At 41.7% G+C, this 15,821-nt stretch overlaps 1 long non-coding RNA gene across 1 annotated transcript; it reads left to right on the forward strand.

The window, feature by feature from the left end:
• The first annotated feature begins 7,251 nt into the window (after positions 1–7,251).
• Positions 7,252–11,004, forward strand: LOC117528767. The gene is made up of 2 exons (XR_004565861.1): positions 7,252–7,432; positions 10,227–11,004. It is a non-coding gene; the product is annotated as an uncharacterized LOC117528767 (long non-coding RNA).
• The last annotated feature ends 4,817 nt before the right edge of the window (positions 11,005–15,821 follow it).

Genomic DNA, 15,821 nt, shown 5'->3' on the forward strand with positions numbered 1-15,821 from the left:
TTAGAGATATTGCGTAAATGCAAAAAAGCAGTCCTACATATTTGTTTAATATGCGCTTTGAATGACATATCCTGATCAAAAATGACTCCAAGATTTCTCACAGTATTACTAGAGGTCAGGGTAATGCCATCCAGAGTAAGGATCTGGTTAGACACCATGTTTCTAAGATTTGTGGGCCAAGTACAATAACTTCAGTTTTATCTGAGTTTAAAAGCAGGAAATTAGAGGTTATCCATGTCTTTATGTCTGTAAGACAATCCTGCAGTTTAGCTAATTGGTGTGTGTCCTCTGGCTTCATGGATAGATAAAGCTGGGTATCATCTGCGTAACAATGAAAATTTAAGCAATACCGTCTAATAATACTGCCTAAGGGAAGCATGTATAAAGTGAATAAAATTGGTCCTAGCACAGAACCTTGTGGAACTCCATAATTAACTTTAGTCTGTGAAGAAGATTCCCCATTTACATGAACAAATTATAATCTATTAGACAAATATGATTCAAACCACCGCAGCGCAGTGCCTTTAATACCTATGGCATGCTCTAATCTCTGTAATAAAATTTTATGGTCAACAGTATCAAAAGCAGCACTGAGGTCCAACAGAACAAGCACAGAGACGAGTCCACTGTCCGAGGCCATAAGAAGATCATTTGTAACCTTCACTAATGCTGTTTCTGTACTATGATGAATTCTAAAACCTGACTGAAACTCTTCAAATAGACCATTCCTCTGCAGATGATCAGTTAGCTGTTTTACAACTACCCTTTCAAGAATTTTTGAGAGAAAAGGAAGGTTGGAGATTGGCCTATAATTAGCTAAGATAGCTGGGTCAAGTGATGGCTTTTTAAGTAATGGTTTGATTACTGCCACCTTAAAAGCCTGTGGTACATAGCCAACTAACAAAGATAGATTGATAATATTTAAGATCGAAGCATTAAATAATGGTAGGACTTCCTTGAGCAGCCTGGTAGGAATGGGGTCTAATAAACATGTTGATGGTTTGGATGAAGTAACTAATGAAAATAACTCAGACAGAACAATCGGAGAGAAAGAGTCTAACCAAATACCGGCATCACTGAAAGCAGCCAAAGATAACGATACGTCTTTGGGATGGTTATGAGTAATTTTTTCTCTAATAGTTAAAATTTTGTTAGCAAAGAAAGTCATGAAGTCATTACTAGTTAAGTTAATGGAATACTCAGCTCAATAGAGCTCTGACTCTTTGTCAGCCTGGCTACAGTGCTGAAAAGAAACCTGGGGTTGTTCTTATTTTCTTCAATTAGTGATGAGTAGAAAGATGTCCTAGCTTTACGGAGGGCTTTTTTATAGAACATTGCAGTAGTCCAATCTAGAAGAAATAAATGCATGGATCAGGGTCTCTGCACCAGCCATGGACAAGATGGGACGAATCTTCGCTATGTTTCACAGTAGAACAAAGCACTCCTCGTAATATCTCTAATGTGTAAATCAAAGGACAACGTGGGGTCAAAAATCACCCCAAGGTTCCTCACTTTGTCAGTGTGATGTATGACACATGTATCTGGTTTAAGCGTTAATTGATCAAACTGATGCCGATGTCTCGCTGGATCAAGAACCATCATTTCGGGCTTCTCCGAGTTTAAAAGTAAGAAATTGCTGGACATCCAGCTTTTCACTGATACAAGGCAATCCTCAATTTCAATTTCAATTTATTTTCATTTCTATAGCGCCAAATCACAACAAGGTTGCCTCAAGGCGCTTCACACAAGTAAGGTCTAACCTTACCAACCCCCAGAGCAACAGTGGTAAGGAAAAACTCCCTCTGAGGAAGAAACTTCAAGCAGACCAGACTCAAAGGGGTGACCCTCTGATTGGGCAATGCTGCAGACACAAATTACAAAACAGTTCACGGAAGAAACATACAGGAAATGTTGCCGGTGCACAGGACGGTTTCTGGAACAGATACCACACCCATCTCTGGATGGAGTCGCACCTCAAACAGAGAGAAAAGATAAAAAGTAGAATCAAGCATCAGAAAGACAAATACAGTGTAATTTCTCAGCATTAGATAAAGCTGAGGCCGCGGCCTGCTCCATTTCCTAATAAAATGAACTAAAAGAGTAAAAAGCATGGAAACATACTATGCTAGTATGCTAGCCATACGAAAGGGAAAATAAGTGCGTCTTAAGTGTGGACTTGAAAGTCTCTACAGAATCTGACTGTTTTATTGAAGCAGGGAGATCATTCCGCAGAACAGGGGCACGATAAGAGAAAGCTCTGTGACCTGCAGACACATAGATTTTTAGACACACAGAGATTTCTAGCAGTTATCGGCATGTATAACTGAGTATCATCAGCATAGCAGTGAAAGGTAATCCCAAAATGCCACAATATGTGCCCAAGGGCTGCTATATAAAAAGAGAAAAGCAGGGGGCCTAAGACAGACCCCTGTGGGACCCCATATCATGTCAAGTCACTACCTCTACCAAGGGTAGAGGTAGTGTTGTTATACAAGACAGTGAGAATGACTGGTTAGGTATGATGTCAACCATGTAAGGACATTCCTAGTAATCCCAAAATTATTCTACAACCTATCAAGTAGAGTACAGTGATCCACCATATCAAATGCAGCACTAAGATCTAACAGCACCAGAATCCATTGCAAGCAGAATGTCATTTACCACTTCAGTGAGAGCTGTATCTGTTGTTGTTGTCTGTTTTAGAGCAAAATGATAGATTTGATATCGGCCTATAGTTTTTCAATATACTAGGGTCAAGATTAGATTTCTTAAGTTTCATCACTGCAGGTTTGTAACACTGAGGAACAGATCCAGAAGTTAATGAGAGATTAATAATTTCCAACATAGTCGGCCCAAGACTAGGCCACAGGTCCTTTGCAGTTTTGTTGGTATAGGATCGATTATGCAGGTCGTACTTTTAGCAGACATTACAAGCTTCATCAGCACGGCCAGTGAGATACTATCAAATTTGTTAAATCTAGGCAGTATAGCAGTGATGGGACTCACCCTGATAACAGGGTATAGTGGCTGGACTAAGGCATGCTGGAATATGTTTAACCTAATATCATCTATTTTCTTCTCAAAGTAATCTAAAAAATCTTGTGCTATAAAAGTAGAGTGATTCACAGGTGGTTGTTCATGAATAGGTGTTGCCACCATTTCAAACAGGAACTTTGAGTTCTGCTTGTTTTTGTTGAACAAATCAGAGAATACAAACACCATACGGGGGCCGCTGAAGGCCCCCAGAACCCCTGCCAGCAAAGGTCCTCTTTCACCAAAAAAGAACCCTCCCTTTTCAGATCCTGGCTCTGGGTCTAAATTGCACGCTTCATTTCTGTGGGATAAAATAAGGCCGGATACTTTTTGGATGCACCTCAAATGTCTGATATAATGAATATGAGAGGAAAGTGTCATGATTGGGGCTTGTACGAGGTCTGTTAGAAAAGTATCCGACCTTTTTATTTTTTGCAAAAACCATGTGGATTTGAATCACGTGTGATTGCATCAGCCAAGCTTGAACCTTCGTGCGCATGCCTGAGTTTTTTCACGCCTGTCGGTTGCGTTATTCGCCTGTGAGCAGGCTTTGTGTGAGCAGTGGTCCACCCCTCTCATCGGATTTTTATTGCGAATAAATGTCTGAATGGCGCGGGACAAAAGCACCTCCGTGTTGGTCTCACAGGACGGCTTTCAGATGGCTTTCAGATGGCTTTCAGACGGCTTTCTGTGGCTTTTCAGTCGTGTGACTATCCGAGAAATTGTGCATGAGCTGGACATGCCAGAACATGTCCTGTGAGTCTTCATCACGGCGTTGCTTTGCGCCATGCGGCTCCACCGCGACGCGCGGAATTCCTCCACTCCTCTTTCCATGACAAAAACTCCTGTAACAGTGAAATGTGCCGTTCATTTCCACACTGGATACTGTGTTGATCCGGGACGTCGTCTGACTTCCACAGGAATTGCGGAAGACGTGGACATCTGCACTTTTTTGGCACATTGAGACAGACGTGCGGAGGAATTCCGCGCATCAGGATGGAGCCGCATGGTGCAAAGCAACGCTGTGATGAAGCCTCACAGGACATGTTCTGGCATGTCCAGCTCATGCACAATTTCTCGGATAGTCACATGACTGAAAAGCCACCGAAAGCCGTCCTGTGAGACCAACACGGAGGTGCTTTTGTCCCGCGTCATGAGCGGTTCCGTGGCGCATCCCTCCGCTTCTCTTTCCATGAAAAAAACTCCTGTAACAGTGGAATGTGCCGAAAAAGTCTTGATGTCCACATCTTCTGCCATTTTTGTGGAAGTCAGACGACGTCCCGGATCAACAAAGCCTTCATGTTGGAAATGATCTGGTTGTTTCAGCGGGGTGTGAGCCTGTCGATCGGCGCTCGGAGTGCGCCGCGCTCTCAGACGCTGTGGGCGGTCTTTAAACCGGCTGGAGCACTCCTTAATCTGTGTAATCCCCATAAAATCATCCCTGAAAGCCATCTGAATTTTCCGAATGGTGTCCAACTGGAGGTCTCTCACAGTTTCTGGAAAAATTTGATGCAGCAAAGCTCCAAATCGTTCAGACATTTATTCGCAATAAAAATCCGACGAGAGGGGTGGACCACTGCTCACACAAAGCCTGCTCACAGGCAAATGACGCAACTGACAACCGTGAAAAAACTCACGCATGCGCACGAAGGTTCAAGCTTGGCTGATGCAATCACACGTGATTCAAATCCATATGGTTTTTGCAAAAAATAAAAAGGTCGGATACTTTTCTAACAGACCTCGTATGTAGTGAGAGCAGCATCTAGGGGGGATCCTAAGCCTCAGGGCTGTCCTGCAAATAGGCTCTTAGTCCCCGGCATTCAATGGGCACATGACAGCCCCTTTGCCAACCATGCCGGTATTAAAAAACTACTTGTTTAATTAATCAGTGGTTCTGGTGGCCCAAGATGTCACAGGACATCAAGGAATATATCCTGGCATGCCCGGTATGTACATCCATCCTTCCATGTCAGTCGTATTAAGCCAGCCAGGTCCAGTCCTCTTTATTCTCCGGCCAGGCCCCCAACGACCGCACGGTTTGTGGAGGGTGGTCCTGTCTTCTCAGTTTGTCGTCTTCTTTTGTCTCGCCGCTGTGGCCGGGGGGTGCAGTACCTGGTGGACTGGGAGGAGTATGGTCCAGAGCAATGCTCCTGGGTGCCCTCTCGGTTCATCTTGGACCCTTCACTGATCTGGGACTTTCATGCTTCCCATCCCGGGGCGCCTGGGCCGTCAGGAATCACCCGTGGGGGAGGGGTGATGTCATGATTGGGGCTTGTATGTAGTGTCTTTTTGTTTCTTTATTTTGTTACTACTGTTCTTTGTCACTGTCATGTTTGGTGGAGGGATCTTTCTGTTCTGTCTTCTGCTTGGTGTTGGGCGTTTACCTGTGATCCTCTCTCCAGCTTGCCACACCCCTTCCAGATACACCTGTCCTGCATTTCCTGCTAATCACTCCCTCTATTTTTGTCACACCTGTCACCCTGTCTGGTGGTGAGATTGTTGAGCCTTGAGCCACTTTTGAGCATATTCTTCTGAGCATTTCTGTCCTGTTTTTGACTACCTGTGTTTTTGACCTGCCTGCCTGTATTTGACGTTGTCTCTGCCTAATGCTTCCGATCCTGCTGCTTATCTTGGTCTGCCTACCTGTGTAATGAACCTGGCCTGAACTTTCATTAAACTCTGTTTTACTGACATCTGAATCCTGCATTTGTGTCCAGCCACACCACTGCAGTAAGTCTGACAGAAAGGGAAAATATTAGCTGGGAGGATTTTTATGTCCACCAAGGACATAATAAATCACCTGCGTCTGTCTATCTGTCTGTCTGTTAGCAGGATTACGTCAAACTACTGCACGGATTTTGATGACATTTTCATGACAGATAGATATTAGGCCATGGAAGAACCCATTAAATTTTGGAGTTGATCCACATCCGGATTCTGGATTAAGTTTCACTTTATATAGGCTTTGAAGGATTACTGTTCGCAGGATTATGTCAAAACTACTGCACGGATTTTGATGAAATTTTCAACACAGATACATATTAGGCCATGCAAGACTCTTTACATTTTGGAGGTGATCTGGATCCGGATTCTGGATCAAGTTTCACTTTATATAGTCTTTGAATGATTACGTCAAAACCACTTTACAGATTCTCTCCAAATTTGCACCACAGATAGATGGAAGACTCCACTGAATTTTGAAGGTGATCTGGATCCGGATTGTGGAACAAGATTTCATTTTATATAGGCTTTGAAGGATTCCTTCAAAACTACTACACAGATTCTCACCAAATTTGCACCACAGATAGATATTAGGGCATGGAAGACTCCATTAAATTTTGGAGATGATCTGGATTGGCGGATGTCAGATATCTCTGATTGCTCCTGTTCATTGTGTGTCCATAATGTGATTACAGGCAGAATAACAGACGATTAGAAAGTTGTGTGATTATGTGTACTTCATGCGTGAGAAGAAACTATTATGTAATGGATCAGCTGTCAGCATGCAAACTGCTGCATAAAACATATCTGAAAAATCTTTTCAGGCAATTACTACTTAAGTAGTTACTATTATTATTATTATTGTTGTTTAGATTAGAGAGAATTTTATTAATCCCTTCGGAAAACTCCCTCAGGGAAACTGAGGTTCCAGCAGCATTGTATAACAGCACACAGGGTAAGAAGCACACAGAGCATCAAAAGTGAAAGTATAAAAAACAATTTACAAACATAAATATAAATACACAAATATAAATACCAGTCATACTGATCGCTGCTGGTTTACTGGCTACTACTGTTCCTCTCCTTCCCGTCCTCTGTCTTCCTGTTACTCCTCCTCCCCCTGAGTGAGGAGTTGTACAGTCTGATGGTCTGAGGGACAAAGGAGTTTTTCAGTCTGCTGGTCCTGCACTTGGGAAGGAGCAGTCTGTGACTGAAGAGGCTCCTCTGGTTGCTGATGACTGTGTGCAGAGGGTGACTGGCATCATCCATAATGTCCAGCAGTTTGTCCAGTGTTCTCTTCTCTGCCACCGTCACCAGGGAGTCCAGCTTGTTATTGTTGTCATACTCTTTTTATTTCAGAATCAGCTTGGTGGAAAATGTCTGCTCGATGTTTGTGTCATCTGTAATTGAGTTGCATCTGCAGAAGCAATCATCAAACCAGTGAAGCAGCAGCAGCAGCACGTGAGAGCGCACTGTTTTTCCAGAGGATGTGAAGTGTGCGCCCCTATTCTGAGGACCAGATGGTATATCCCAGCTCTCCTCTCTCCTCCCTCCTGTTTGCAGTGTCCTCCATCTCTCTGCTTTCTCTCATTTTTTTCATACATTGAGGACATCCAGACCTGACTGTGGTTTATCCTTCATCCATTATTCCTGAACTTTGTGCACAGCTCTTAGGAAGGTATGTAGCATTCATTCTCAACACTGCAGCATTTAGGCATCTTTTTTCTAAGACATTCAGCCAGCATTATATCAAGTCTGTTATCTGTGCTTTTATTCAATTAAAAACTTCCTTCATCCCTCATTTGCATTCAGTGTCCTGACTAATTCTCTCTAATCCATTCACTGTGCTCCTATTTTCTCTCCTCCATCTTGTCCTTGTTTTTTTGTATCACACTGACTCATGCAGTTTTAACGAGAGAGAAAAGATGTGATTAAACCACTCAGTCTGTATCTACAGAGCACTTTTGGTGGGTGCATTAAAATGTAAAGGTGCAGTATTTGAAGATGAGCTCTTCAACTGCACCTTTCTTTCATCGACACCAAACTGACAGATTGTGCCACAGAAAGGTTGCTTTGACATTATTTCTACAAAGAGAAGAATCCACAGTTGCTGTGACCAAAATAAACTGTTCTCTTTCCCTCTGAGCATCAGCACGTTTCTGTCCAGTGTCATATTTTTCCAAGGTCACATTTAAGGCCCCGCTGCCACAGGACTGCTCCATTGCTGCGTGCTTTAAAGGGGTCATATTATACACTCTTTTTTTGGGCAACCTGCCACAGGTCACCAGGTGTTTGCTGTCAAAAGTAGACCATAGAAACTGGGGCAATGTACCACACCCTACCCCATGACTTTGATTCACGCACTAGCACGACCTGTGTCGTGCTGGAGAGTAAACTCGTCTTTAACGGGTGGAGACTGGATGCGAGAGGGGCGCCAGTGCGTGCTATTGTGTACAGAGAATTTTGAAATGTTCAAAAAATCTTTCACGCATAAATGTCATTCTACGTGGTGCAATCTAATCGCCAACACGACGTGCAGCTCGTCGAGCAAAGAAGAAGTGAACAGAGCGGGTGGTGACGTCAGCGGATCGCATCAGAGCGCAGCTCACATCTGAAGGATTATAAGAAGAGGTTAAATCTGTTATAAACATATTTAACAGCTGCACACAAGAAGGAAAGAACACACAACTCTTTTACCAAGCCATGACAATGTAAACATGACAAATAATTACCTTTTTAGACTGCTCAAAATGCTTTCTGGAGCTTAAGTGCGCGTGTACACGCAAACGGCTCCAGCTAAAGGCTCCTGTGTGATTCAGGAAGCAATTAGAGCTATTTTCAGTGGCAAAATTGCAGGGACAATGATTAATCCACCACAAAATAATTATTTTATATATGCAGCGTCCAGTGCAGAGCACGTGGCAGGCGGTGCAACAAAGAACGGCATCCCACTGGGATCACAGCGGGTGGGATCATCACGACGGGCGTGCAAGCATGTGAATCAAAGTCACACTCGAGTCAGGGGGCCTTAATTATGCACTTTTGCAAATTTGATTCACACCACATTTGGAGGTGGTTTAAATTGTGATTCCAATCAGATTTTTACAGATGTGACTCAGCCAGGATGCTCTGGACACTCAAACTGGTTTTCAAAAGTGTCTTTTCCATCTCAACAGTCAGTGCTTTGCAGATGCCACACAGTGTTACTACAGTGGAAGCTAATGATATGTTGTGCATGTTCAATAGCATTTTGAGCCCTATACTTTTCACCCCATTTTTCCTCTCTATGGACAGTCTGGGGCTCCATGGATGTGAACGTCTTAATTTGAGGACCTTGGAAGTCAGGTCCTTTCAAAGTGCACAGCTTTGTTTTTCTATCAGCTGCTCCCTGTCTGGGTTTCAACAATGGCAACATCCATTTCCACCTCACATCAAGTCTTTATGGAAGTCCAGTAGACTGTCATCATATATGTATCACATGCAAATGTGTAGTGTGGGTACCTGTGAACCCTATTTCTCTGCTTGTAATAACATGTATGTAACACCATGCAATACACGTTATGATGCAATGTAGGAAATACAACACACTGCATCTTCTGCATCACAGGTTTGAATATGCTTGAACTGCTGCGATGCAGTCTCACCTCAGATACCACCAGCATAGCTATGCAGTGACTGATGTGTACATTGTTACCGCTGCAAACCAGATAGATATGTAGCATCATTGGTTATGATGTCTGCACACACAAATCCAATATGATTACTTGCAAATAAGAGTGTGGACAGTTGACCTCAATAGATCTGATCTGAGAAAAATTCTGATTTGCTGCAAGGCCTCGGTCTCTTTCCAGCAGACCATATGGGCGTGTCATGCAGAGCAGTTTTCATTTATTAGATTTGGAACCATTTTAGGTAGATTATACAAATGAGAAACATTTGCTACCATCTATCTATCTATCTATCTATCTATCTATCTATCTATCTATCTATCTATCTATCTATCTATCTATCTATATATATATATATATATATATATATATATATATATATATATATATATATATATATATATATATATATATATATATATATATATATATATATATATATATATATATATATATATATATATATATTAGTTCTAATGTCAACCAGGCATTTTGTCAAAAATCCAGTCCAGGTATTAACTTCTCTGAGATTTGCAACAGAGACCTAAAAGATCCATTTCTAGCTTCAGTTTCACACACAGCAAAAAGGTTTTTGACATGCACAGAGATAATTGTGGGACTTTGAGGATATTTACCACAACACCCATGTTTAACTGCAAAAAGTTAGATGAAGTCAACTTTGTGTTATATGACCCTTTAAGGAAGCTGTAACATTCAGCAGAGCACATTACATGCCCCATATGCACCTAATTTAGAAGGATAATCCTGTTCTGTTTCCTGTTACTTCTCAGTGAAACAACACAGGGCTGATTTAAAAAGACTCCTTGTGACCGGACCACGCCTCTGTCCCTGAGTCCATGGAAGGTAAAACCAAGACTGGGGCTCCAGCACCCAAGGCAGCGTCTAAAACAGAGAAGAAGGAATCAACAGCTCCACGCAAGGTTGACCCCTTCCCCACTGCTCCGGCGTGCGAGAATCCTCCTCCCCATGATGGATCGGCAGACGCTGAGGCATCAGCTGCAGCTGATGAAGCCGCAGGCACCGGCACAGACTCTCTGGAACATCTGAAACCCTTTCTCATAGGTGGTGCCGTCATCGCTGCAGGGGCCATCTTACTGGGAGTGTTTTTATTGGCCAGAAGAAATTAAATCCATCTTATTATATCAAGTCATTGTATTAGTTGGAGAATTGGGGTTCACATTGTGATTGGTTGATGGACTGCCATAGGGAGATGGGGGCAACTGGGTACTTGTGTCCTTTGGTTTGCCTTCACTTTGTAACAAATTGAAATACTCAAGTCTTGATATATAGACACCATGAGTAATATAGTTACACACAGTATGTGCATGAATTTGCTTCAATACATTCTAAACTTAAACTGTATACTCATAAAAAAAAGTAGTACTGCTGTCACAGAACTGAACTCTGTAAAGGCTTGTTCAACGGATTTATCTTCTTTAATCCAGTTTGAACAAATATTAATAGAGGTTAGTCATATTCATACATGCTTGGAACAGATAAAAGCTTGGTTCACTTTGCTAATCAATACAGAAAATCAAAATTTATGTTTAAAGGAGAAAAAGTGTAAATTTTCAAAATGTTACATATTGCAGGGGTACTTTTGGTCCCACTCTAAATAGTCTTAAAGCTACAGCGTGTAGAATTTAAAGGTGTTTATTAGCGCAAATGTTCTTCAAGTGTTTATTGTATTGTTCAGTGTATATTTTACCTACAACAACAATAAATCAAGTTAAGCTTAGAATGAGCCTTTCATAGCTACATGGGAGTGGGCCCCCTCATGGAGCCCACCAAGTTGATAAAGTAGCCCAAATGGTACATACTTCTTTTGGCTTTAGCATTTTATAGCATGGATGGAAGACTGAACAAATATAGTCATTTTGCTTGTGTGGATCTGATCCCAACATATCTCAGAAATGAAGCAGAGTACTTGCTGTAGGTCCTGAGAAGTACTTGGCTGGGAGACTGCTTGGGAAGCAGTGTCCAAGCTCTGCTCTTTTTCTCTCTGTCCGAGGTACGTATAGTGGGATGGCTACTGAACACAGGGTGCCAAACTGACCGTGAGATGCCACGCCTGAAGCTGATGTGGCACACTGCAGTCTGTGTTTAGAATGGACACTGCCGCGGGAAGAGGCCCACTGACGGCATGAGGAATGCTGATTGACCTCTGCCTGTGGCATAACCATCTGCGTGGACTTCTCATCAAATGCTTTTGCTATTATGTCATGTTTTGATTTCCTGTTTTCTGTTTCTTCAACTTTGTAAAACTGTGTAAAAACCTTGGAACTGTTAGAATAACCTAAGCAGTGGGTCACCCCTCAGAGTCTGGTCTGCTTGAGGTTTCTTCCTCAATATCATCAGAGGGAGTTTTTCCTTACCACTGTTGCCTGTGTGTTTGCTCTAGGGTTTGGTAAGGTTAGACTTTGCTTGTGTGAAGCACCTTGAGGCAGCTTTGTTGTGATTTGGCGCTATATAAATGAAAAAAAAAAAAATTAAACTGAATTGAAACTGGGAAGCTCAATTCTGTGTGTGCTACTACTCCATGTACAACCAGAGTTGCGCTGGAGATGGCATCAGGCATTCTGCCAGATCCCACTGCGGATCTATACTGTATCAGCTGTGGCAACACTGAACAACCGGGAGTAGCTAAAAAACAGAGGATGGAAGAAAAAAGAAGAGGGAACCAAGGGTGCTCCCCAAAACACTGTCTGCTGGTTGGTAGCCAAGGATAACGTGTTTGAGAACCCGCATTTTTGTGAAATGGAAGTTCATACATACTGCTTATCCTAAGAATGGGCAAGGGAGAATGACTCTCCTTCACCAAAGGAGGAAAAGTGAGAAGGGAAACAAAACTGTGTCAATGCAATCTACGATCTCACCACTAGATGCCACTAGACGTGCACACTGTAGCTTTAAATAAACTATCAGTGTCAAAGCAACTCCGTCACCATAAATTAAGTCAATAAAGTCAGTAAACTTGATTTAACACTGTGATAGAGCTGATTTAACACTGATTTAGCACTATGTGGAGTGGGGACAGAGTCTGCACAATTTACTGTGCAAGCCTGCACTGCTAGGTATTCATTGTGTATATCCGGGGTCGATTAGTATTTGAGATGAAACATTCCATTTCTTTCACACTGAATGAAGGTACAAATTTTCAAACAGAGAATGTTTGAGAGCATTTTATGAAGTCAACGTTACTCACAAGAAGAAAATATAACCATGTGGCGCATTAGAAAAGGGATGTTTGAGATGTGTGAAGTTATGCTTGCCTGCGGAGAGTAGTTAATTTTATTTGTGTTGTAGAATAAGAATTTTATTAACAATGTCACACATCAATAACCTGTCACAGTCACACTGGCTCGACCTGTTTACATCTTACAGTTTTAGCTGTATAGCAACCTGACCGGCCTGTATGTGGCGTTATGTTTAAAGCCTGCTGCCAACACGCGGGAGCTGTTTCTAGTTTCACGGTGATCCCCTTAGGTGACACCAAGAAGTCTTTTTAAAACCTGTTTTTTTTTTAAATGTGTGACATTTATTTATAACCGAGTTAGTAAGAACATCCTATTATCACATGTAATGGAAGCAGGATTTAGATATGTTGTGTAGTTTAAAACCATTTTGTCATAGCTGCACGTAATGCTGTGCGATCACATATAGAGCTGCACACGGTTAGTTCAATCACACGGACAGCCCGTAGATTAGTTCCTGCTACACATGCTAGATAAATAGTTGAAATAAAGTCCTCACTCATGCCTTTACTTGGCGAGTTTAATCATAAATGTAGGACTTTTAAAATGCATTACTTACCTCAGATCTCATAGGAGCATACTTTGCCACTGTCAACACCACTAACATGAAAAATACCTCCTGACACCAAAACAAACTTCACCTTACATTATATAATACCAAAAAAAAGATATCCTATTTTCATATTTTCAACAGCGTATAAATGCAATAATTCAGATAAGACTCGTCATCTAGAAGATGTCTGTAGCAAGTTCTTAGATGAATGACAGCGTAGTAATGTTGTTGAGGATGATGGTGAGACATTAATGATGGCCATGATGAAGATATTTTTTTTCTGTGATGACGAATGATATCTCATATATATATATATATATATATATATATGCACACGCCCCCTGCTCCCAGATGTATTAAAGTATTTGGTTGTAATTAGCCCATTATTAAAGACAGTGAACCAGGTCAGTATTGTTTGATTTGATTCAATGTTTGTTCAAATGTGTGAAACTGTAGTTACAGGTCATATTTCCATTCAAAATTAAATGGTTTTTAAAGTAACCTGGGTAATGGATCAAGTAGGGGATTGCTTGTTGGGGTGAAATACATTGGGGACCCTTGCATGCCCTGAGACCGCTATGGTAACCATGAATGCCCAACAGGACCCCTGAACACGAGATGGCTAATGGGTCCTCAACGGAACTGAACTGCTTCTGAGCTTTTATTTTGAAAAATTCTCAAACAGAACCTGTATTTTGTGTATTTGATTGCATTAAATTAAGAAACTGATCCAAAACATGTGTTTCAGGCATAAAGATGCATTTATAAAACACACTGTGCATCTTTGGTTCACCTGGACTGGACACATCTCTGTGTGTCTGTATGAGAAGTAGACATACAGACACAAAGACTGCATCTCTGTGCACCTCTGCAGAGCACATGTAGCCAAAAAAAACAAACAAAAAAAAACTCTCTCAGCTCATTCAAAGTCAGTTTTATTGTCAATGCCATATGTACCGGACATACACAGGTTGGAAACTGAAGAAATCTCTGAGGCCAACAGTGCAAGTGATAATAATAAAAAGGTAATAGAAATGAAAAGATCCACGAGAGCTGACTGTAGAGATGAATCCATTCTTTCAGTGCTAAGAAGAAAGAAAAAAAAGAAGCCTGGTAATTTTCTGTCTTTCTTTTATTTTTAAAAAAGAGACCGCTACGCCCATCTGTCATTTATAGTGCTACTTGGTCATAATAAATATTACATTATTCATCTTCTTGTATAAAACTGGCAATGTGGTAGCCAAGCAGTTAGTGTGCTTTTGTCCAGAGATAAAAGAAGACATTCACACTGTAAAAGGGAAGAGGAAGATGTCATATGCAGAAGCACTCAAAAAAGTCGAACCCACCAAAGAAAGTTAATGGAGAAAATAACACTGCCAGTGACTGCATGGAAACAGAAAACAGAAAAAATTTCCTTCTCTCAAAGAGAAGGAAATGAAGATATAGGAAGAAAAGAGGGACTTGGTTATCTTTACTGCAGGGGTAATAAATGCAACAGCTGACGTTAAATCAAAAAGTGAGAGAATTCAAATAATTACAAAGGCAGCAATAATGCAGCCTACTTCCTGTTCAGTGTTGCCTTGATGTCCTTGGTCACCCACAGTTTGTTGTTGGGGTAATGGTGCACAGTCTTGGTTGGGATGATATTGTCTGTTGCTATCAATGTCACACCCCAGTCGGTCACCTCAAAACATCCACAAAGACTGTCTGCAGCCTCCTGTGACCACCTCCATACCACTCTGGTCGATCACTGGTTGCCACCAAACTGCAGGAATGTAGAGTGGCTCGAAATAAACCAGGTTATGGTCCACTTTGCTGTGCAGGTGGGGGTGCTCTGGCGCTTTATGCTTCCTTAACATGAGCATAGTGGCGGCTCCAGAGTTTTTTTTTCTGCAGGGGGCTTGACATTTTTATAAGAGTGCTATCGGCGCGTGTGTCACGACGGCGCTCTGCTACACCTTTATACCACATTCATGGGCATGCGTATACATAGCCACATTCTGATCTGTGACAGTCACTAATGACATACAGAATGACCAAAATCACACACAAACCTAGGCTACTGTTCAAAACAAATATTCACAGACCTATACATGTAACCTAGAAAAATGCTAACAGCAGGCAAAGAGAAAATCTTTTACCGACCATTGATGTCTTCATAACAGCACAATGCATCTGTTGTGGTTAACAGCAAAAGCATCAATGATTTGGTTGCTGTCCAGAGGCAGTGTTCTCTGAGGATTAAAGGCCAGGAGTGACACCAGGTCACTGGTTTGTCCGTCCTCACTGCTGTTCCTTGGGTCTTTCTTTAGGCGACACAGACTTTACTACTTTCCAGTTCCACTCATGCATATTTGGGCACAGAAAACCGAACCATTTCAACAACTTGAAACTACATTCACTACAGTTCGACATCATCATTGATGCTGAAAAACATGTCCATGTCTTTGTCTCCTCTAGGCTTGACCACTGTAACTCCCTGCTCTTTGGGATCTCTGGAAACCTTCAAAGTCTCCAATACATTCAAAACAGTGCAGCTAGAATTCTGATGAGAGTACGTAAACAGGAACA

Source organism: Thalassophryne amazonica, chromosome 2 (genome assembly GCF_902500255.1).
Source record: "Thalassophryne amazonica chromosome 2, fThaAma1.1, whole genome shotgun sequence".
Lineage (NCBI taxonomy): Eukaryota > Metazoa > Chordata > Actinopteri > Batrachoidiformes > Batrachoididae > Thalassophryne > Thalassophryne amazonica.